Source organism: Mandrillus leucophaeus, unplaced genomic scaffold (assembly GCF_000951045.1).
Source record: "Mandrillus leucophaeus isolate KB7577 unplaced genomic scaffold, Mleu.le_1.0 Scaffold113, whole genome shotgun sequence".
NCBI classification, from domain to species: Eukaryota; Metazoa; Chordata; class Mammalia; order Primates; family Cercopithecidae; genus Mandrillus; species Mandrillus leucophaeus.
Genome location: NW_012099543.1, coordinates 5,624,775 through 5,649,797, shown reverse-complemented (window position 1 = coordinate 5,649,797; position 25,023 = coordinate 5,624,775). Strand labels below are relative to the sequence as shown.

Sequence of the window (25,023 nt, the reverse complement as noted above, 5' to 3'; positions counted from 1 at the left end):
AAAAGAAAAAAAAATGTCGTGTCCTCTGAACAGACGCACCTCTGTGAGCTGAGATCCGGCCACTGCACTCCAGCCTGGGCGACAGAGTGAGACTCCGTCTCAAAAAAAAAAAAAAGAAGAAAAGTAAAAAGAATAAGTTAAATTAATTTTGATAATATTGATGATATTTTACATTCTTTTTTTTAATACAAAGTCTTTGAATCCAGTGTATGTTTTGCAACATACAGCACATATGAATTTGGACTGATGCCCAATAGCCACAGGTGGCCAGTAGCTACCATATGGTTTTAGACTAAGGTGTTAAGACCCACGTAGACACGTCAGGTTACAGAGAACTTCTTTTGCTTTTCCCAATGAGGTGAAATTTAGAAATTTCTTTCCACAGTTAGCAAATAACTATTTGATAACACACTTTTAGATGATCTTCTCTCCTTATTTCTGATGTATGTTTTTTCTCATATTCCAACATGTGGAATTCCTAATCTACACAGAAATGGAGGGCTTTTTTTTTTTTTTTTTTTTTTTCTTTTGGAAAAAAATATTCAGCCTAATGGCTGTTCCACAAATGCTGGGAACCCCTGTGCCAGCATTAATATACCAGTGTCAGAAAGGAGTCCCAGAATTATCAACATCTCCATTACTGTCTTCCCCTTTTCCTGCTGCCTCTGCCCTTCTAGTTGCCAGCTGGTTCCAAAACCGATATTTCATGCTATTTAAAAGGATTTTGAAACAGTTATCTGTCAGAGTGCCTTGGCATTTCTACACTGGCATTAGAAAACAATGCATTATTAGAGGGATAATTTGACAGCTACATCTTTGGAAAGATGTTCTTGCTGTTTCCAGATTGTGTAATGAAGCCAGAGCTTCTCTAGCCATTTAGGCAGTTAATTATAAAATAAAGAAAATGAATGAGACGTAAAACATGTACACTTTCACTTTGGCACGTAGATCACACTGGATTTTCTAATTTGTTTTTCAGCAAAATTTTGTTTTAGTTTAATCACAAGAAAAGCCTTTAAAGACAGGGCTGGGATTTATAAGGAAGAATCAGTGTAAAGAGGATTCATAATTTCTGAACCGAGGATGCTGTACATTTCATGGCCTCTGACACGAGTACTGTGATGATGCCAAGAAGGGATAGCATCACCATTCCCCACCTCCTCGGGGGTAGCAGTGCCTCTGTAGTTTTCTTCTGTAAAAGATTTGCCCTTAATTCCACTTCATTATTGATTTTGACCTACTGTTTCCTTTCCATCACTCCCAAGCTCCCTTTAAACTTAGGACATACATTTTTTTTTAATTTTTTTATTTTTTAAGGTGGAGTCTCATCCTGTTGCCCAGGCTGGAGTGCAGTGGTGCCATCTTGGCTCACTGTAACCTCCCCCTCGTGGGTTTAAGCAATTCTCATCCCTCAGCCTCCCAAGTAGCTGGGATTACAGGCATACGCCACCCTGCTCGGCTAATTTTTTTGTGTTTTTAGTAGAAACGGAGTTTCACTTTGTTGGCCAGGCTGGTCTTGAACTTCTGACTTCAGGTGATCTGCCCACCTTGGCCTCCCAAAGTGCTGGGTTTACAGGCATAAGCCATGACGCCTGGCCAACATACATGTATTTTTAACTTGTTAAAGAATGGTGCATAGTTTGCCACACAAGATTATGGACAATGGTGTGGTCCCGGAGGTTTTAACGTTAACACCCAATTACTCTTCAGTAAGAGACTAGAAAAGACATTAATTCTTAGTCCTAAAGGATTAGTTCTGGTCCAAGGTGGATCTTTTTTTTGAGTCCTCTTTCATTTATGGCCTCTGATATTTGAACCTCTAATCCGGTGCAGTTTATAATATGACACATTTTTTACCATTTCTTTCCCTGGTGATTATCGTATCCCCTTATCTCTGCTGGGTAGGATTCTACAGCTGTCCAAAACAATTTTCAAATCTTGAAACTATGTAATTTCCAGGTTTAGTCTTAGATAGTAGACTGCTGCTGATTCTGAAAATAATTTAATTTTCTGTATAGAAATATGAAAATTCAAACTTTCAAGCTTTATTGGCCTCGGGGAAGAGGTGTTTTGGCATTATTTATTTCATATAGTTCTTGTGAATATTTGACATCGTGTTTTTTTTGTTCTGTTTTGTTTTTGTTTTTTTTTTGAGACAGAGTTTCACTCTTGTTGCTGAGGCTGGAGTGCAGTGGTGCTATCTCAGCTCACTGCAACTTCTGCCTCCTGAGTTCAAGCGATTCTCCCACCTCAGCCTCCCAAGTAGCTGGGATTACAGGCATGTGCCACCACTCTAGGCTAATTTTTTGGTATTTTTAGTAGAAATGGGATTTCGCCATGTTGCTCAGGCTGGTCTGAAACTCCTAACCTCAGGTAATCCGCCCACCTTGGCCTCCCAAAGTGCTGAGATTACAGGCGTGAGTCACTGTGCCCAGCTTTGACATTAGTTTTAAACATAGGATTCAAAACCGTTTATCATTCTGCTTTGGGCTGAGGCACTAACAGCAGTAATCAGACCAGTGGCAGGGTCTCCTTTCAACATGACAATCATGTCAAGAGAATTTCAGTAGAAGTGATGTTCAAGCACATGGTCAGTGGTGGCCTGTGGTTTGGCAATATCAGTTTAAAGGTGACCTATTTCCACTTAAATTAAAAAAAAATTTCGAATAGATAGCAGTCATCAGAATTTCAGAATGCATGTGATACACAAGTCTGCATTTTATGTGTGAAATGTCAAATTGAATTTTGAAATTGTGAATATGATTTATGGAGAGTGCCAGGGAGTCAGATATAGGTTCCAGGGTTATATGCAGAAAGTAAGTTGAATTTGCAGGGTAAAAATTATCTTAAATTTACATGTTGCCATAAACTTAGGCAGTGTTTCCTGAAAGCGAAGAAGATACAAAAAATAACTTTGTAAAAAATCAAAAGAAAATCAAGAGTTTGAAACAAAGGGTGGGGGTAATGCCAAGAATACTGAACACTGAAGAAAATGAAAGTGGACTAATGACAGAAAACAAGATGTTTCTTCAGGGCTGGGCTAGGTGTGTTTACTAATTTATGTTGTGGTAATTTTTTGGAACTCTGGACCCAAATCCCACATCTCAAACTTTTGTAGATGTTTTCTTCCATTAAGTTATATTTTTTCCTCTTTAAATAGTCCATTTGTGCAAAACAAAATCTTCAGTTAATTATTTCCCTCCATCTTATTGGTGGCTTTTAGTAAGCTTCATTTACAGTCATACAGATGATTAAAGTTTAGAATCATTTTCAGAAGTCCTTTATTGAGTGGCTACAGAAGATAACAGGCTAGTGGAGGGTTTTAAAATGAGTCACTGCCCATCATGACCACCTATGTGGTTAGTATGGATTCTCATCTGCGAAATCTACAGGACTGTGATTCTACTTTGGCATTCCTTACATAGAGATCTTATTTCATTCACAGGACATAGACCTCTTTATATGGATACCAGGATGGAATCTTAATTTGGATTTTAAAATTACGTGTAAGATACGCCACTGAATTGGATCCAAGCATTACTTTTCTTTTAGACTTTTATTTTAGGTTCAGGGGTACACATGTAGGTTTGTTATGTAGGTAAACTCGTGTCACAGAGGTTTGTTTTACAGACTATTTCATCACTCAGGTATTAAGCCCAATAGCCAACAGTTACCTTTTCTGCTCCTTTCCCTCCTCCCACCCTCCACGCTGAAGACCCTAGTGTCTGTTGTTCCCTTCAGTGTATCCATGTGTTCTCATCATTTAGCTTACACTTGTATGTGAGAACATGCAGTATTTAGTTTTCTCTTCCTGTGTTAGTTTGCTAAAGATAATAGCCTCCAGTTCTATCCACATTCCTGCAAAAGACATGTTCTCGTTCTTTTTTATGGTGGCATAGTATTCCATGGTATATGTACCACATTTTCTTTATCCAATCTGTCATTTATGGACATTTAGGTTCCATATCTTTGCTGTTGTGATATAGTAAATAGTGCTATGGTGAGCATTTGCATGCATGTGTCTTTATGACAGAATGCTTTATATTACTCTGGGTATATACCCAGTGATGTGATTCCTGAGTTGAATGGTAGTTCTACTTTTTAGCTCATTGAGGAATTGCCATACTGCTTTCCACAATGGTTGAACTAGTACACTCCCACTAACAGTGTGTAAGTATTCCCTTTTCTCTGCAGCCTCTCCAGCATTTGTAATTTTTCGACGTTTTAATAATAGCCATTCTGACTGGTGCGAGATGGTAGGTTTTGATTTGCATTTCTCTAATGATCAGTGATATTGAGCTTTTTTTCATATGCTTGTTGACTGTATGTATGTCTGCTTTTGAAAAATGTTCATGTCCTTTGCCCATTTTTTAATGAGTTGTTTCTTTTTCTCTTGTAAGTTTAAGTTCCTTATAGATGCTCGATATTAGACCTTTGTCAGATGCATAGTTTTCAAATACTTTCTCCCACCCTGTAGGCTGTCTGTTTACTTTGTTGATAGTTTCTTTTGCTGTGCAGAAGCTCTTTAGTTTAATTAGATCCCACTTGTCAATTTTTGCTTTTGTTGTAATGGCTTTTGGTGTTTTGTCATGAAATCTGCCCGTTCCTATGTCCAGGATGGTATTACCTAGGTTGTCTTCCAGGGTTTTTATAGTTTTGGCTTTTACATTTAAGTCTTTAATTCATCCTGAGTTAATTTTTGTATGTGGTGTGAGGAAGGGGTCCCGCTTCAATCTTCTGCACATAGCTAGCCAGTTATCTCAGCACCATTTATTGAATAGGGAGTCTTTTCCCATTGCTTCATTTTATCAGCTTTGTTGATGATCAGATGGTTGTAGGTGTGCAGCCTTATTTCTGGGCTCTCTATTCTGTTTCTTTGACCTATGTGTCTGTTTTTGTACCAGTACCATGCTGTTTTGGTTACTGTACCCCTTTAGTATAATTTGAAGTTGGGTAATGTGGTACCTCCAGCTTTGTTCTTTTTGCTTAGGATTGCTTTGGCTATTCAGGTCTTTTTTGGTTCCATATGAATTTTAAGATAATTTTTTCTAGTTCTGTGAAGAATGTCATTGGTAGTTTGACAGGAATAGCATTGAATCTGTAAATTGCTTTGGGCAGTAAGGTTGTTTTAATGATATTGATTCTTCCTATACAGGAGCATGCGGTGTTTTTCCATTTGTTTGTGTCTTCTCTGATTTATTTGAGCAGTGTTTTGTAATTCTCCTTATGGGAATCTTTCACCTCCCTGGTTAGGCGTATTTCTAGGTATTTTATTCTTTTTATAGCATTGTGAATGAGATTGCTTTCCTGATTTGACTCTCAGCTTGGCTGTTGTTAATCTATAGGAATGTTAGTGACTTTTGTACATTGATTTTGTATCTGCAACTTTGCTGAAGTTGTTTATTAGCCAAAGGAGCTTTTGGGCTGAGACTATGGGGTTTTCTAGATACAGAATCATGTCGTTTGCAAACACATGTAGTTTGGCTACCTCTCTTCCTATTTGGATGCCCTTTATTTCTTTCTCTTGCCTGATTGCCAAGCAATAGTTTTCTTTACTTCCCATATACCTCATTCTCCCTTGTTTTTTGCCAAGTGGTTCAGCACTTATTCAAGAGGCATTAATTTTGGGGACAGAGGATGGAGTGGGAATGAAGGGAGGAGCTTCAATTAGTATTACAAATATTAACTCATTGAAAAATATTTAAACTTTCATAAATAGGTAAAGCAATATAAAAGTGCGTCCTCATTCTCCACCTCAGCTCCCCCAATCTCTCTTCTACTGTAGAAATTATTTTGCTACTTGGGATTTAAATCTATCTTCTAGATATTTATTATCTGTCACTTTATATTAGATTTAACTTACCCTTTTAAAGTTTTTGAAAAAATTTGACTTTTCAAAGTTTTAAAGATAATACAGAAAATTCTCATGTACCTTTCACCCAGATTTTCCAAATGTTGATATTTTACCAAAATCTGAAAAAAATTAGAAATTTGAAACATATCTGTTCCCAAGCATTTCAGATAAGGGATGGTCCACCTGTACATCAGTACTTCTCTGTTGATGGGCATTCAGGTTGATTTTAATTTTTCACTTTTAAGAACAATGCCAGTCTTTATACTTACATTGTTAGATACTTAGACAAGTATTTATTTACTATTGATTTTCAGAAATAATATTACTGGGTTAAGTGGTTGTAATTTTTCCTAATGGTGGCATTTTGCAAAACCAAAGTACAATATGATAACCAGGACATGAACACAGTCCATCAGGTTTGATACAAATCTACCAGTGCATCACTACAAATATCCCCTATATTACCCTTTATGAATTACACACACCTCCTTCTTTCTCCATCAACTCAACTTAAAAAAAGTTAAAAAAGTATATTGGTAGATTATAGATGTACATATTTTCAGGGTATATGATACATTCCTATGATTTGTAAAGTTAAAATAGAGGTAATTGGGATATTCATCCCCTTAAATATTTCTTTTCTTTATGCTACAAACCTTCTAATTATTCTCTTCTAGCTATTTTGAAATGCACAATAGATGATTGTTAACTATAGTTACGCTATTGATCTGTTGAACAGTAGGTCTTATTTCTTCTATTTAACGTATATTTCATCCCATTAAATCAACCTGTCTTCATCCCCACCCTGTTACCTTGCCTCTGGTAACTACCAGTCTACTCTCCATCTTAATGAGATCCACTTTTTTAGCTCCTACACGTGAGTGAGAACATGTTATATTAGTCATTCTGTGCTTCGCTTATTTCACTTAACATAATGACCTCCAGTTCAATCCATGTTGCTACAATGACAGGATTTCATACTTTCTTATGGCTGAATAGTATTCTGTTGTGTATATGTACAACATTTCTTTATGCATTCATCCACTATGGCACTTAGGTTGATTCTATATTTTGTCTATTGTGAATAGTGCTGCAATAAACAAGGGAATACAGATATCTCTTTGATAGGTTCAGTTTCTTTCCAGTAATAGAATTGCTGGATCATATAGTAGTTCTATTTTTAGTTTTTTGAGGAGCCTCCATACTATTCTCCAAAATGGCTGTACTGATTTACATTCCTACCAACAGCATCCGAGGGTTCCCCTTTCTCCACATCCTCACTAGTATTCGTTATTCCCTGTCTTTTTGATAAAAGCCATTTCAATTGGGGCAAGATATCTCATTGTGGTTTTGATTTACATTTCTCTGATGATTAGTGACTTTGAGCATTTTTCCATATACCTTTGGCTATTTGTATTTTGTCTTTTGAGAAATGTTTACTCAGATCTTCTGCCCATTTTAAAATTAGATTATTTGGTATTTTGCCATTGAGTTGTTTGAATTTCTTATATATTCTGGATATTAATCCTCTGTCAGATGGATAGCTTGCAAATATTTTCTCCTATTCTGTGGATTGTCTCATCACTTTGTTGATTGTCTGCTTTGCTTTGCAGAAACTTTTTAGCTTGATGTAATGCCATTTGTCTATTTTTGTTTTAATTACCTTTGCTTTTGAGGTCTTACGCGCGCACACACACACACACATACACAGACACACATACACACACCCACATCCCCCCCCCCCCGCTGGCCCCACACACACCCCTTTGCCCAGATCAATTTCCTGGAGAGTGTCCCCAATGTTTTCTAACTGGATTTCTAGTAGTTTCATAGTTTTAGGTCTTACATTTAAGTCTTTAATCCATTTTGATTTGATGTTTGTATATGGTGAGAGATAGGGGTCTAGTTTCATTGTTCTGCATATGTACATTCAGTTTTCCCAGCACCGTTTGTTGAAGAAACTGTCCTTTCCCCTTTGCACATTTTTTATGCCATTGTCAAAAATGAGTTGGCTGTAAATGTGTGGATTTACATCTGGATTCTGTCTTCTTCTGTTCCATTGTTCTGTGTCTGTTTTTATGCCAGTACCATGCTGATTTGGTTACTGTAACTTTAGTATATCTTGGAGTCACGTAGTGTGATGTTCTTTGTTCTTTTTGCTCAGGATTGCTTTGGCTATTCAGTGTCTTCTGTGGTTCCATATAAATTTTAGGATTTTTTTCTATTTCTGTGAAGAATACCACTGATATTTTGATATTGTATTGAATCTGTAAATTGCTTTGGGTGGTATTTAATATTCAACAATGTTCTTCCAATTCATGAGTGAGGAATATCTTTCCATTATGTTTTGCATTCTCTTCAATTTCTTTCATCAGTATTTTATAATTTTCTTTGTATAGATCTTTCACTTCTTTGGTTAAGTTGACTTCTAGGTATTTTATATTCTTTGTAGCTGTTATAAATGGGATTGCTTTTTTGATTTCTTTTTCAGATTGTTTGCTGGTGGCACATAGAAATGCTACTAATTGTATGCAGCTTTTGTATTCTGCCACTTTGCTGAATTCATTTATCAGTTCTAACAGTTTGCTGGTGGTATCTTTAGTTTTTTCTAAATATAAGATCATGTCATTCTCAAACAAGACTAATTTGACTTCTTTCTTTCTGATTTGAATGCCCCATATTTCTTTCTCTTGCCTAATTGCTATGGCCAGGACTTCCAGTATTAGGAATAAAAGTGGGGACAGTGGGCCATCCCTATCTTATTTCAGATCTTAGAGGAAAGGCTTTCAATTTCTTCTCATTCAGTATAATGTTAACTATGTGTTTATCTTACATGATTTTTATTATTTTGAGGTATATTATTTCTTTACACAGTTTGTTAAGGGTTTTTATCATAAAGGGATGTTGAATTTTATCAAATGATTTTTCATCATCAATTGAAATGATCCTATGGTTTTTGTCCTTGATTCTGTTAATGTGATGTATCGTGTTTATTTATTTGTATATGCTCAACCATCCTTCCATTCCTGGGATGAATCTCATTTGATAAAGGTGAATGATCCTTTTAATGTGTCTTGAAATAGATTTGCTTGTATTTTGTCGAGGAGTTTTACATCTGTGTTCATCGGTGATATTGGCTTGTAGTTTTCCTTTTTGGTTGTATTTGTCTGATTTTGGTATCAGGGCAATGCTGGCCTTGTGGAATGAGTTTGAAAGAATTCCTTCCTCTTCAGTTTTTTTGAAGAGTTTGAGTAGAATTGGTAGTAGTTTTTCTTTAAATGTTTGGTACAATTCAGCAGTGAAGACATCAGGTCCTGGGATTTTCTTTGATGGGCACCTTTTTATTACAGCTTCAATCTTGTTTATCATTATTGGTCGGTTAAGATTTTCTGTTTCTTCCTGGTTCAGTCTTGGTAAGTTGCATGCGTCCAGGAATTTATCCATTTCTTTTAGGGTTTCCAATTTGTTGGTACATGGTTGTTCATAATCATCTCTAATGATTCTTTGTATTTCTTACGGTCTCAGTTCTTAAGTCTTCTTTTTCATTTTCAATTTGATTTATTTGGGTCTTCTCTTTTTCTTAGTTTTGCTAAAGGTTTTTCAAACTTTTTTTATCTTTTCAAAAAACAACTTTTCATTTTGTTGATCTGTGGTGTTTTTTTTTGGTCTCAATTTTATTTATTTATGCTTTCATCATTTTTTCTTGTTTAAAAGACCAGTCAGTGCTCTGATGCTCTGATCATTATTTCTTTTCTTGTAATTTTGAGTTTCATTTGTTCTTGCTTTTCTAGTTCCTTGAGGTTATAAATAACATTAGGTTATTTATTTGAAGGCTTTCAACATTTTGATGTAGGTATTTAATGCTATAAACTTCCCTCTTGGCACTGCTTTTGTTGCATCCCATAGATTTTGGTGTATTGTACTTCCTTTTTCATTTGTTTCAGGAGATTTTCAAATTTCCTTCTGAATTTCTACATTGACTCGTTAATCATTCTGGAGCATGTTGCTTAATTTTCATGTATTTGTGTAGTTTACATGTTTCTCTTGTTATTGATTCCTAGTTTTATTCCACTGTGGTCAGAAAAAATACTTGATATGATATTTACTTTTTTTTTCTTTTTCTTTTTTGAGACGGAGTTTCGCTTTTGTTGCCCAGGCTAGAGCGTAATTGCACAGTATTGGCTCACCACAACCTCTGCCTCCCAAGTTCAAGTGATTCTCCTGCCTCAGCCTCTTGAGTAGCTGGGATTACAGGCATGTGCCACCATGCCCAGCTAATTTTGTATTTTTAGTAGAGACAGGGTTTCTCCATGTTGGTCAGTCTGGTCTCGAACTCCCGAACTCAGGTGATCCACCCACCTTGGCCTCCCATGCTGAGATTACAGGCGTGAGCCACCGCACCTGGCTAATTTCTACTTTTTTGAATTTGCTGAGACTTGTTTTGTGGCCTAAGATGTGGTCTATTCTGAAGAATGTTCCATGTGCTGATGAAAACAGTGTGTATTCTGCAGCTGTTGGGTGAAATGTTGTGTAAATGTCATTTAGACCTGTTTGATCTACCATATAGTTTAACTCTGAGATTTCTTGTTGGTTTCTGTCTGGATGATCTCTCCATAACTGAGAGTGGGGTTTAGGAGTCCCCCAGTGTTACTGTATTTCAGTCTGTCTCTTCCTTTGAATCTATTAGAGTTTTTGCTTTATATTTTTGGGTGCTCCAGTGTTGGATGCACAGATATATGTAATTGTTATATTCTTTTGCTGAATTGACTCCCTTATCATTAGATAGTGACCTTCTTTGTGTCTTTTTACAGCCTTTGACTTGTAATCTGTTTTATCTGACATGTCTACTCCTGCTTTTCTCGTTTCTACTTGCATGAAATATCTTTTGCCATCCCTTCATTCTGAATCTATTTGTCTTTATAGATAAATTTCTTATAGGCAGCATAAGTTGGGTCTTGTTTTTTTAATCCATTTAGCTCCTTTGTGACTTTTAATTGCATAATTGAGTCTATTTACATTTAGTGTTATTGTTGATAAGTAAGGGCTTACTACTGTGATTTTGTTGCTCATTTCATGGTTGTTTTATAACCCCTCACTTTCTTTCTTACTGTCTTCCTTTGTGGCTGATTTTTTTCTGGTTGTATGTTTTAGTTTGTTACTTCTTATTGTCAGTGTGTCTGTAATAAATTTTTGCACTGTGGTTACCATAAGGCTTACCAAAAACATCTTAGAGATATAACAAGTTATTATAAAGAGATGACAACTTAGATGACAAAGAATAGAAACGAACAAAAAAAGAAAAAAATGAAAAAAAAACCCTCTAAACTTTAATTTGATCACCCCCACATTTTGACTTTTAGTTGTCTCAATTTACATATTTTTATATTACTATCTCTCTTTTTTTTGGTTTTGAGACAGAGTTGCACTCTGTCACTCAGGCTGGAGTGCAGTGGTGCCATCTTGGCTCACCACAACCTCTGCCTCCTGGGTTCAAGCAATTCTTCTGCCTCAGCCTCCCAAGTAGCTGGGACTACAGATGCACGCCACCATGCCCGGCTAATTTTTTGTATTTTTGGTAGAGATGGGGTTTCACCATGTTGGCCAGGCTGGTCTCGAACTGCTGACCTCGTGATCTGCCCGCCTCGGCCTCCCATAGTCCTGGGATTACAGGTGTGAGCCACCGCGCCCAGCCCTATATTACTCTCTCTTAACAGGCTGCTGTAGATATTATTGTTTTTGATAGATTTGTCTTTTGGGTTTCATACTAGCATAATGAGTAGATTGTGCACCACAATTATAATATTCTGGGTTTGTTCATGTAGTTTATTTTACCAGTGGATCTTATATCTTGAAAAGATTTTTATTTTACCTTAGTATTTTGTTTTTTTCAGATTGAAAAAATACCTTGAGCATTTCTTGTAAGATGGGTCTGGTGGTGAAGAATTCTTTCAGCTTTTGTTTGTCTAGGAAATACCTTTATCTGTCTTTTATATTTGAAGGATAGCTTTGCTGGATGTAGTATTCTTGAATAGCAGTATTTGTTTTTCAGCACTTTGGAAATATTGTTTCACTGTCTACTGGCCAGTATGGTTTCAACTGAAAATTATATTGCTAGACAAATTGGAGCTCCTTTACATGTTACTTGCTTCTTTCCTCTTGCTGCTTTTAGGATTCTCTCTTTGTCTTTGACTGTTGAGAGTTCGATTCTTATATGCCTTGAGGTAGTCTTATTTGGATTGGATCTATTTGGTGTTCTCTGAGCTTCCAAACCTGGATATTTATCTCTTTCTCAAATTTGGGAAAATTTTCTGCTATTATTTCTTCGAATAAGCTTTCTACCCCTTGCTATTGCTTTATTCCCTCTTAAACACCAATAATTCTTAGATTGGTCTTTTGAGGTAATTTTCTGTATCTTGTAGGCAATCTGTTTCTTTCATTTTTTTTTGTTTTACTTTTTGCTCCTCTGTGTATTTTCAAATAACCTATCTTTGAGGTCACAGATTATTTCCTCTACTTGATCTATTCTGTTGTTCAGAGCCTTGAATGAATTTTTTAATTCAGTAAATATATTTCTCAGTTTCAATGTTTGTTTGATTTTTAGGTTATTTCAATCTGTTTGTTAAATTTCTTTGATTAATTCCTGAATTACTTTTTTATGTTACTTTGGAGATCACTGAGTTTCCTTAAAACTATTATTTTTAATTCCTTATCTGAGAGCTCACATATTGCTTTTTTGTTAGGGTCAGTCACTGCTTCCTTTCTTTGTTTGGGCAGGTCCTGCTTCTCTGTTTGCTGTTGTTTCTTGTGAATGTACATCTATGTCTTTGCACTGAAGGATTAATGACCTCTCCCAGTCTTCTCTGTCTGGTTTTTGTTTTGTTTTGTTTTGTTTTCATTGGGTATATTTGCTTGAAGATGATTCATAATTTACCTGTTTTTTTTTTTTTTTTAATTGTTCTCCTAGGTTGCTGCCTTCTTTTCGGCACTAGGTGGTGCTATAACCCAGGTTGGCCTTGGCTCTAGTAAATCGTCAGAACACTGCCCTGTCCTAAGTAGGGAAGGTCCTAAGGGGGATTTCCCATCTGTGTAGGAAGGTTGATGGGGGGTTTGTGCCCAAGGGCCCTGTGGAACATACTTCCTGCAGTGCGATGCTGCTGAACGGCCACATGATTTGTCTGAGTTACCTAGCACAGTTTTCCAGGGCTGAGGACGGTAGTTTCCTGCTGTCCTCAAGGACGTTTCTCCCTCCAGGCACTTGGGAGGCTTCTAGTGGATTGCAGCAGGGGCAGATCTCCTGCTGGGGAGCCCAGGATAGTGGGGAAGCTGGTTGTCCACCTTGCTCTCGCTTTTTCTGGTGTAGAAACTGTGAGTCAGGAGGAAATTTTCTGCATATTAGAAGATGGGCAGATTAGGGGAAAGATCATCATGGGTATGAAAGTTCAATTCTTGGCCAGGTGCGGTGGCTCACGCCTCTAATCCCAGCACTTTGGGAGGCCGAGGCGGGCAGATCACGAGGTCAGGAGTTCGAGACCAGCCTGGTGAACATACTGAATGTATTTTTATCTAGTAAAAATACAAAAATTAGCCAGGCGTGGTGGCATGTTCCTGTAGTCCTAGCTATTCAGAGGCTGAGGTGGGAGAATCACTTGAACCTGGGAGGCAGAGGTTGCAGTGAGCCAAGACCGTGCCTCTGCACTCCAGCCTGGGTGACAGAGTGAGACTCTGTCTCAAAAAAAAAAAGAGAAAAGTTTTATTCTTGTACCATCTGCTAAGAATTTTTTCATTTCTCTATGCTCTGGGAACTTGCGCATCCTGATATTTGAGTTCTGTGGTATTGCTGGTGTTAATTTTGGCACTGTATATTTGGTTTTGGTTTCCTGTTGTGGGGAATGTGAAGCCAGCTCGCTTCTACTTCTACACCACCATTTTGGAATCAGAAGTCTCTCAGCGTGATTTTTAGCATTGTTATTTGCCTTATAAAATTTTTCAATTTTTTTGAGCTCATATCTGTCAACATTTTTCTTGATGTTTTTCTTATTTTGTAATTTTCTACTCAAAAATGCTTTCCGTAACTGTGATTTAAATATATTCCCTTTTAATTTACTCGAAGAATCTTAGTTTATTTCTATATAGTCTTTTAATCTACCTTGATTGTTTTTGAATATGGTGCAAAGTGTGTGTACATGGAGGGTGAAGGATTAATTTAATATTTTTCTAACAGATCTATATTTATGTAATAGTTCAGCCTTTTCCACTTACGTGAAATAAACCGGTACTATAAACTAAATTTTTATCATAAGTGGTTCTGTTTCTGGATGAACTATTCCCCTTCATTGATATATTTTTCACTTCCTGCCCCATTAGAACTTAACTGCCCCAGCCTTTATAATGTGTTTTGTTATTTAGAAGGGCAAATACCAAGCCTTTCTTTCACTGTTCTTTTAAAAATCGTTATTTGCTGTTCTTGCAAATACTCTTTTTTTATCTGAATTAAAAAAATTAGCTTTTCAAGTTTTATTATAAAAATGCTCTTGGGATTTTGATTGGTAGTTCCTTGAATTTATAATTAAATGGGAGAGAACTGACACACTTGTATGTTGGTTCTTATTCCAATCTTTCTTTTACATAATTGAGTGGAGCTTTATAACATCATAGTATATCATAGTAATTAAAAACAAGACTTTGAAGGACTGTCTGGGTTCAGTTTATGGTTCTATAAGCTGTATTATTATGGTGATATAGTTTGGCTGTGTCCCCACTCAGATCTCATCTTGAAATCCCATATGTTGTGGGGAGGAACCTAGTGGGAGGTAATTGAATCATGGGGGCAAGTCTTTCCTGTGGTGTTCTTGTGGTAGTGAGTAAGTCCCATGAGATCTGATGGTTTTAAAAAGAGAAATTCCCCTGCATAAACTCTCTCTCTCTTTGCCTGCTGCCATCCGTGTAAGAGGTGACTTGCTCCTCCTTGCCTTCTGCCGTGATTGTGAGGTCTCCCCAGCCATGTGGAACTGTAAGTCCAATTAAACCTCTTTCTTTTGTAAATTGCCCAGTCTCAGGTATGTCTTTATCAGCAGTATGAAAACGGACTAATACATGGTATGGGAAAGGAATTTAGCCTCACAGGACCTCAGTTTATTTATCTGAAAATAGTGATGATAAAAATAATAGTATTATATCCAAAGGTTGTTGAGAAGATTAAGTGATTTATGACATGAAAAGTGCTTAGGACACTACCTGGCACATGATATGTACTCAGTGATTGTTAACTGTTATTACTTCTTCACATAGCTCTAGTATATTTCTTGTTAGATATATTTTTGGGTATTTTATGACTCTTCTTGATATTCATATAAGATTTTTTCCCTCCATTGCTTTTCTAATTATTCATTTGTTAAAAACCATTGATTTTATATTGCCTATTGATTTTATATCTGACCACTTACTGAACTCTTTTATTCTAATAGTTTTCAGTAGATTTTCTGTATAGTCTTATCATCTGCAAATAAGGACAGCTTTGTGATTTTGTCTTCTACTACTCATACTTTTTCTTTTTTCTTAATTTAGTTGGCTACTTAAATAGAAATGGTAACAGGTATGCTTCTTTGCTTTGTTTTTGTCTTAATGGCATTCTTTTATGTTTGACTATTATATGTAATATTTTACTATTCTTTTTAATCAATGGCTTTTGGGAAATTGAGAAGTGTATTTTCAGTGTATAGAGTACATTTTGTTTTATTTATTTTTTGCGTGAAGAAATGTGATTCTTATTCTTTTCTGCATGCTAGCTGTATTCTACAGGTTTCAATTTTAATGCTTTTTGATATCTGTTGAAGTGATTTAGTTTTGTTTTTCTCCTTTAAAGTAGTGTTTTATTATAATAGAGTTTATGATGTTGAGTGATCTTTGCATTCCTCAGATAAACCCAACAAGATCATGATGTATTATTCTTTTACATGACTATGTTTATTTTGTTGATCCTTTAAATTTTTTGCTTTTATGTTTATACATGAGACTGGCTATAACTGTGCTTTTATTATCATTTCCTTTTTTAGTATTGATTGGTATATACATTTTGGTAGCCTCATAGAATAAGTTGGAATTTCTGCCCCCATTTCTGTGATTTGGAAGAGTTTATATAAAGTGAGTCTTTTGTCTGCCCATAGATCTTTTAGAACTTCCTTGAAAATCTTGTTGCCTTCTTTATTTCTTTTATTACTTTTTAATGGTGCTAGGACTGTTATTCTATTCAGATTTTGGAATTTTGGGGCTTAAATTTGTCATTTATAATTTCTTATGAAAATGTTCATTTTATTTATATTTTCCAGTTTGTTGACATGGAGTTTTTTAAAATTTATGTTTTCCTCTGACAGATTTTGTTCACTTTTCTTTCTTATATTGTGTTTTCTGCCTTCTGTCTTTCTTAGCCAAAGAAATTTATTTCAGTTGACTTTAAAAATAAAACAGTTTTGGATTTTTAAAAGTAAGTCCACTGGGATTACTTTTATTTTACATTTCTTTATTTTTTTATATCTTTTTTGGATTTATTTTTCTTTTTCTACTTCCTTGAGGTATATGTTTTATTCATTGACTTTAAATTTCATTTTCTAATCTAAACAATAAGGTTCTTATTTCTCCTCTGCATTATATAATAGCTATATTCTACAGGTTTCAAAATGTAGAATTCTTACTGTTGTCTATTTCTAAATAGCTTGTAATTTTATTTTAATTTCCTCTTATTCAAGAGTTGCTTTTTAAAAATGTTTTTAAAAATCTACTAGTGCATAGTTTGCTTTTTGGAGAGAGGAGTCAGATATCTTTTTATTGTTGCTCTAATTCTATGGTGGTCAGAGAATCTAGCCTATATTATGATATCTGCTCTTTGAAATCTGTTGAGATTTCTTATGGCCTTATGTCTTAAATATTTTTTTAAAGGTGAGTCTCTGATAGGGACAGAGCTGTATCCATTTCACTTACATAAATATTTTAATTAAGTATTCAAATCTGCTATGTCTTTTTTTCTTCTTCATTACTCGGTTTCTGAGAGCAGTATGTTAGAATCTTCTACACTGTTTATTGCTATGTACATATATTTTGTATTTCTACTAGTTTTTGCTATTTTTCTGAGTCATTAGATTGTAACTTATGCGTCATCTTAAGTGAAGCTCTTATTAATACATAGTGCCTGTCTGTGTCTGTTATTTCCCCCACTTTGTTTCTTTTTTGTCTAATATTAATCTCTCTGTACTTGCTTTCTTTTGGTTAACATTTTCCTACTCTGTATTTTGTCACCACTTTCTTTGCAGCAGTGATATTTTGATTTTGATTTGTCTCTTATAAACAGCATATCACTATATTTTTTTGCTTGTTCTAACTGCTTCTATCTTTTAGCTAATTTATACTTACTGTGACATTTGCTATGGTTGGACTTACTCTGCCTGCTTGTACGTTGTATTTGCCTTGCTTCTTTTATTGTTATTTGAGCTTTCTTATTTTTTAATTTATTTTGTTCTGCTTCATTTTTTCTCTCCCCTCTTTTGATAATAATTGAGTTGTGGTTTTTTTCCCAACAGGAAAAGTTTATTTTTTTCTATTCTAATGGTTTGCAAATTAGTTCCTCCATTATATACTTTCAGTGGATTACTTTTACATTTTTAATAAACATGTCTAAACTTATGATTTTATTATCAAACTGTAGAGTTAATTAGTATGTATTTCATTTCACAAATAAGGTATGGTCTTAGTATGCATTTATCTTTGTTCTTTCTCAGTTCCACCTTTTAAAATTATTTTATGTAGAATTTTAATTACATATTTTTATTACAGCAGACGTGAACAATTATTTAGGCTAAATTATAAGATTTGTTTTTTGTTTGTTTACTACTATATCTTCCATCCTGTATCTTCTTTCGTGGTTTTATTAGTTAATTTGCTTTATTATATCCCGAAATGATTCTTTCAGAATCTGTTGAAAGCTTTGTATCTCTACAAGTGTGTTTATTTTTCCCTTCCACTTCAATATTTGTTTAAATGGTTATAGAAACATTGGTTCGAAAATAGTTTCCCTTAGAATCGTTTGCTTCTTTGACTTCTTGAATACATGTTGTTGATCAGAAGTCTGATAGAAATGTGATTACCAAATTGTTGTAAATTACTTATTTTTTTCCTCTGGAGAACTTTCAGGATTTTCTCTTACCTTTTTTAATATTTTAAGTTCTGGGATACATGTGCAGGTTTGTTACATAGGTATACGTGTGCCATGTTGTTTTGCTGCACCCATCAACCCATCATCTACATTAGGTACTTCTCCTAATGCTATCCCTTCCCTAACCACCAACCCCCCGCCAGGCCCCGGTGTGTGATGTTCCCCTCCCTGTGTCCATGTGTTCTCATTGTCAGCTCCCACTTATGAGTGAGAACATGTGATATTAGCTTTTCTGTTCTTGTGTTAGTTTGCTGAGGATGATGGTTTCCAGCTTCATCCATGTCCCTGCGAAGGACGTGAGCTCATCCTTTCTTATGGCTGCTTAGCATTCCATGGTGTATATGTGCCACAATTTTCTTTATCTAGTCTATCATTGATGGGCATTTGGGTTTGTTCAAAGTCTTTGCTATTGTGAATAGTGCTGCAATAAACATACGTGTACATGTGTCTTTATAGTAGTATAATTTATAATCCTTTGGGTGTATACCCAGTAATGGGATTGCTGGGTCAAATGGTATTTCTGGTTTTAGATTCTTGAGGAATTGCCACACTGTCTTCCACAATGGTTGAACTAATTTACACTCTCACCAACAGTGTAAAAGTATTCCTATTTCTCCCCATCCTCCCCAGTATCTGTTGTTTCCTGACTTTTTAACGATTGCCATTCTAACTGGCGTGAAATGGTATCTCTCTGTGGTTTTCATGTCCATTTCTCTAATGACCAGTGATGATGAGCTTTTTTTTTTCCGTATGTTTTTTGGCCACATAAATGTCTTTTTTTGAGAAGTGTCTGTTCATATCCTTTGCCCACTTTTTGATGGGATTTTTTTTTTCTTGTAAATTTGTTTAAGTTCCTTGTAGATTCTGGATATTAGCCCTTTGTCAGATGGATAGATTGTGAAAATTTTCTCCCATTCTGTAGGTTGCCTGTTCAATCTAATGATAGTTTCTTTTGCTGTGCAGAAACTCTTTAGTTTAATTAGATCCCATTTGTCAATTCTGGTTTTTGTTGTCGTTGCTTTTGGTGTTTTCATTCCATGCTCATGGATAGGAAGAATCAATATTGTGAAAATGGCCATATAGCCCAATGTAATTTATAGATTCAGTGCTATCCCCATCAAGCTACCATTGACTTTCTTCACAGAATTAGAAAAAACTACTTTAAATCCATATGAAACCAAAAAAAGAGCCCATATAGCCAAGACAATCCTAAGCAAAAAGAACAATGGAGGCATGATGCTACCTGACTTCAAACTATACTACAAGGCTACAGTAACCAAAACATCATGGTACTAGTACCGAAACAGATATATAGACCAATGGAACAGAACAGAGGCCTCAGAAATAATGTCACACATCTACAACCATCTGATCTTCAACAAACCTCACAAAAACAAGCATTGGGGAAAGGATTCCCTATTTAATAAATGGTGTTGGGAGAACTGACTAGCCATATGCAGAAAACTGAAACTCAACCCCTTCCTTACACCTTATACAAAAATTAAGATGGATTAAAGACTTAAACGTAAGACCTAAAACCATAAAAACTTTAGAGGAAAACCTAGGCGATGCCATTCAGGACGTAGGCATGGGCCAAGATTTTCTCTTAACTTTTAATAATTCCCATTGTGTGTCTGTCTTTGAGTCATATAGTTTTCTTATTCTTCACACTGTTAATAGTCTTCCTTGAATTTTAGCAGGAGAATGATATATATTCCTAGTCTACTAGCCTGATTCTGTAAATGTCTTTATTTTTCCAAAAGGATATTCTTTTACATAATGGCATGATCTGTCAGCAGAGACATTAGGTTTAATTGAATGGCTAGGAGATATTGGTTGTCTACTGCCATATGACTTATATTGTACAGTGAGGTATATGTATAGAACTAGAAAACATTGGCATCAGATCTTTGAATTCGGTTCTGTAGGAGCAAATTGAAGAGACTAGAACTCTGGGTTGATATGCCATTGAGTGACTTGAGTTCTGTTGGGAGAGCTTTAATTCTAGTGGCAAGTTATCTTCAGTCTCCAAACTTCTGTGTTCCCATCTATCAAATAAGGCTATAACATCATCTACTTCACACGGAAGCTGTTTAAATAGAACATGCACAGTACCAGGCACATGGAAAGTATCTGTATATTTTAGTAATCTCCACAATTCCCCTCATTCTACTTTTTCCTACAACACTTCTTTCTAGCTTACTATCACGCTGTGGAAAGTAACTCAGTGTCTGGTACATAGCAAATAAAAAATGAATTAAATTCAAGTAAATTGATTTGAATGTCAATGTGTAGATAATTTTCTAGGGACATGACAGATGCTTTCATTATAAGGTGTTTGGACTTTCAGTATCATCCATTGTCCTTCATCCTTGAAGATCATTGGAGATCTTCATTACGGTGAGAGAGGGAATGTAAAATATTTTGTAAAGTACTTCTGTTACCTTTGAAATCTCTTTCGAGTTCCAAACTGTGAAGGCCAGATCACACCTTATATCTTCTTTCTTGATTCCCTTTTTGGAGGTCAGGACCATGTGTCCATTTCACCCTGTCTCCTTTGCATATTATTTCTGTGTGCTCATGTTGCTTTCAGTGACTTAGCTATCTTCAAAACATTATAAATATTAATCACTCAACTTTGTAAGAAAATAGAAAAAAGCACAGCCCCTAGTGAAAAAGGCATGCCATGCAATTGTCCGTCATCAAAGGGGCTTGGCACATCCCTGAAATCTGCCATGGTGGCTTGGGATCGATCTCAGGCAGCTAGAAAAACCCATCCAAAAAAACAGCTCTGAGAGTGATAGTATAATACAGAGTAATGCTGTTGAAATTTTGTGCTAGGTAATGTTTTAAAATTAGGTGCCACGTTGCCAGCATGTTTCTAAATTGACAGTCATTGGGCAGCATTCCATAATGTCTCTACTTTTTATGTCTTAACTGAGCTGCCCAGGAACACATCAAAAGTTATAGCTTCAAATTGTTCTAATGTGCTGCTTGCCATACTGTGGTTGTCACAAAAGAAGCACTTTCATTACTTTGTGTAGCTTGTAACTTTTTTAAAAAAATTACCTCTTCGAGTTGACATTTCTCATAGGTATAAGCTACCCTAATATTAAATTTGGTTACCCCCTTCAAAGTTCAGAATTTAAACTAGTTAAAAATCTTTATGCACTTACTTATATTCAAGATAATACAAACCCTGTTAATTTCAACTTCAAAATGTCTTCAGATATTTTTAAGGACTTGAGTAATTTAGAAAACAATTTTGGTTATGTAATATTTTCATGAATAAAAATGTGGCACTTCTGAGATATTGCAAAAGGAGCCTAATTTAGTCTGCAGGTTGGAGGCATTTTCTCAACCCAGGACCTTATAAAAGTAGCCCAGTTGTTGGGCTAGATGGGGGTCTGTTGTCTGTGTGCCCACTATGGATAATGTAGGGGTTGTATTTCTCAGCTGGTATCTAGGTCCAAACACCTGTGAGAGACTGTTCTCCTCCCTTTGTGGCAACCTGCCTTACTTACCACTGCGTCCACTAGGTCAGCTAGGCAGTGGTGTCCAAACCTGGCAGAGTCAAAGGAATCACCTGGGTGGCTTTTAAAACCTCACATTTCCGGACTCCAGCCACAGAGAATCTGAATCAGCAGATAAGGAAATGTGGCCTTGGCCACAGAACATTACTTTCTGGCTCGTTCACTGCCCTTAACACAGTTTGATGACTGCAACACACTGATCCACCCATGATACATGGCACATGGAGCAGCATTTGAAACAGCAGCAGAATACTGTGGACAGATTGGGAGAAGAAAGAGGCCACACAGAGAGCACAGCCACAGGTAGGGGCTAAATTACAACTGTTAAAAATACCCAGTGCTGAGCAGGGGACAAAAGCATCGATTCTACTCCATGCCCTCCTATTATATCCAGACTATGAAGCCAGTTTTTGCCTTGAAATACTCTCCTCTTTCCCCACATCTATCCTATGACTGGGGTGTGTGTGTGTGTGTGTGTGTGTGTGTGTGTGTGTGTTGTAGGGGTTTTTTCTGTCTCTTCTTCAGTTTCTTATCATAGCCAGTTACGTAGAAAATGAGAGAGAAAGACAGAAATATGGACACTTTTGGCAAAGTGTAAGGAGAGAAAGGAAAGGGATTTAGGAGGAAAGAAAGGTATTTAGGAGGAAACAGGAAGAAAAACTCTTGAAGAATACATGGAACAGTTTCTGGTGAGTGTGGAATAATAGTATGTTTTCCTTTCATCTTCTGAAGATACCCTGACTATTTAGCATATTTTTATCTCCCTTTCCTAAGTGGATGGCTTTATCTGTAAAGACTGGTAGTATTGCCATTGAGGATAATCCTTCATTAAAATATCCTTCTTACATAAGGAACCCTCTGTTGTTTATTCCAAATTAAGCCAGGGAAGTCCTGAATGATTGTCATTTATTCAACGTATTTTTATTGATGAGCACGCTAGCTGCATGGAGTTCACAGCCAGTTAGGGATGCAGATGCACAGACAGAGGATGACAGTGCTGAGTGGCAGGTGCTTTGACAGGGGAAGTACAGAAGGAAGGGGAGCACAAAGGAGAGCACTTGACCTCTCTCAGGGCTGAGGGAAGGCTTCGAAAGGAAGTGCAATTTCAGGTTGTATACCGCAGGGTGAAAAGGGGTGCACCAAGCAAGAGTGACTGAAGAACTGAATATGCCAGCCTTGGATAAGAAAGCATGATTACATGGCTGGAGAACTGAGAATGGTCCTGAATGGCCAGATTGAAGACAAGAGATGAGGCTGGAGAATTAAGTGGGGGTCAGACCGTGAAGGATCTTATGCATCATATAAAAAAGTTTGACATGTATAATGGAGTGGTCCATTTCACTTACATCTTTTATGTTTAGCCCTCTTTGTCTTTTTTTTTAATCAAAGACATCATAAATAAGAGGTAGTACCCTTCTATTTGTCACAGGTAAACAGGAACTTCCAAAAGTAGGCATGTGAGATAAAAAGGTGTCTACTCTTAGAAAGGCTTGCTTGTAAAATTGGTCTGTGGCCAACTTTTGGGAACTTGCCTGGTAAACAGTTTCCTACAATGACATAAAACCTTTCCTAGCTGATAACAGTGGCTTGCTGTGCTAGACTGTGCAAACCATATGGCTTATATATAAATCTCCTTTCCTTCTCGTACTCTGGAACTTTGCTACATGCTAGGCCGAAGGTGCCTGTGTGGCTAGCTTCCTGATAAAAAACCTTTGATGCTAAGTCTCTATTAAGCTTTCCTAGATGGAAACATACACATGTTGCTGCATTTTCATAGCTGGGAGAAAAGTATGCTCTGTGTGAACTTTCATAAGGAGGAGAGGATGTAGGAAAGCTAGCAGATAGATTACTCCAGACTCCACCTATTTTTTTTCCCTTGTGAGCCACTGTGTGTCCTCTCTACAGTACTGTGGTAAGTCAAAGCCATGAGTACAATTGTGTGCTAAGGCCCGTGAGTCCTTCCAGTGACTCTCCTAACATAGGGGAGACCTTGAGGATCCCCAACATGCATGCTATGAATATTTACCTATAACTAGTTACTGAATGAGTGAATCAATTAGGCTATTAAAAGGTAGAAGAATTAGTGTTCTTTTCTAATTTTAACATTTCCTTATCTCTAAAATGATGATGATAACCTAACACACAGTCTTACTGCAGAAATCAAATGAAATAGTTCAGGTAAAAAGGCACATATATAGGCAATGTACACAAATTAAGTGTTTCTCCCAGTAGATATCAGGGTCCTCAAAACAAGAATTAATTTTATCTTTTTTCTGTTTTTCCATAAGTTATTGGGGTACAGGTGGTGTTTGGTTATATGAGGAAGTTCTTTAGTGGTAATTTGTGAGATCCTGGTGCATCCATCACTCAAGCAGTATACATTGCACAATATGTTGTCTTTTATCCTCCGGCCGCCTCCCACTCTTCCCCCCGACAAGTCCCCAAAGTCTGCTGTATCATTCTTATGCCTTTGCATCCTCATAGCACATACGTGTGTGTATATATATGTGTATATATGTATATTTTTAGCCGGAATTTGTTTAGCTGATTTTATCTCTCACCATATTTCTCAAATTCTCAAAGTTGTCTCTGAATTACTTTTGACTTTTACTTTCAAATGATAAAGATGTATCAGTTTTGAAGAGAGTCAAAAGAAAGAGCTACCAGTTCTAAGAGCAATTTAAAATCAGGAGATCCAGAAAGGATTTAAATAATGGCAAGCGTCCCAAGGTGACTTCTTTCCATTTCTTTTATCAGGTGAGGACATACTTAATTGTGCAGTTCCGAGTATACTAAAAGCAACCACATTGTTGTATTTGTAGTGCAACACCCGAATACAGACAGCCTATCTTGTTACTTTAAAAAATACATTAGTATTAATATTTAGGGAGTAAGAGTGATGGACTAGATACTAATATGTAATTTATACTGGGAAAATTCTGGTTGAGACTTATTTCAGAGAATTTCCTTTGGAACAATTAAAATAAATTCCTGACTTTTTAATGAGCTTCAGATCCTGCCTGAAGGAACTTAAAACCAACCAGGTAATTCTTGAATTTCTTGTGGCTTCATCTTCATTTTTGAAAATTTCTTGGAGCTCTGCCTGTCTTACTGAGTTACTGGCAATAGTGTTGACCTGTTAAGTGGTTCCCCCTTAGACAGGCCTTACATTTTTTTCCCATCATCTTTGTCTTATTCTGGACTGAGGTACAAGTGTAAAAATGATGGGTTTACAGCTCTCTGCTTTCCATTTGACCTTGTAGAGTGGCCTTTTCTGTGACCGAGTGGTAAAGAGCATCGCTTCTTCAGCGTGGCTGGCCTTGTTGTGGATCTTTACTTCCTATCTTATTGGAGAGGATTTACAGTTCATAAACGGACTTTAATATAGAAGTTCCCTGGAGTTATAAGTATAAAATGACATGGTAATTTCCCAA

The 25,023-nt window shown here is 36.2% G+C and overlaps 1 protein-coding gene across 2 annotated transcripts in view; it reads left to right on the top strand.

The window, feature by feature from the left end:
- The window catches only part of MORC1 (MORC family CW-type zinc finger 1), a 162,145-nt gene that overhangs the window by 25,710 nt on the left and 111,412 nt on the right, over positions 1–25,023 (top strand). The window lies entirely within an intron of this gene.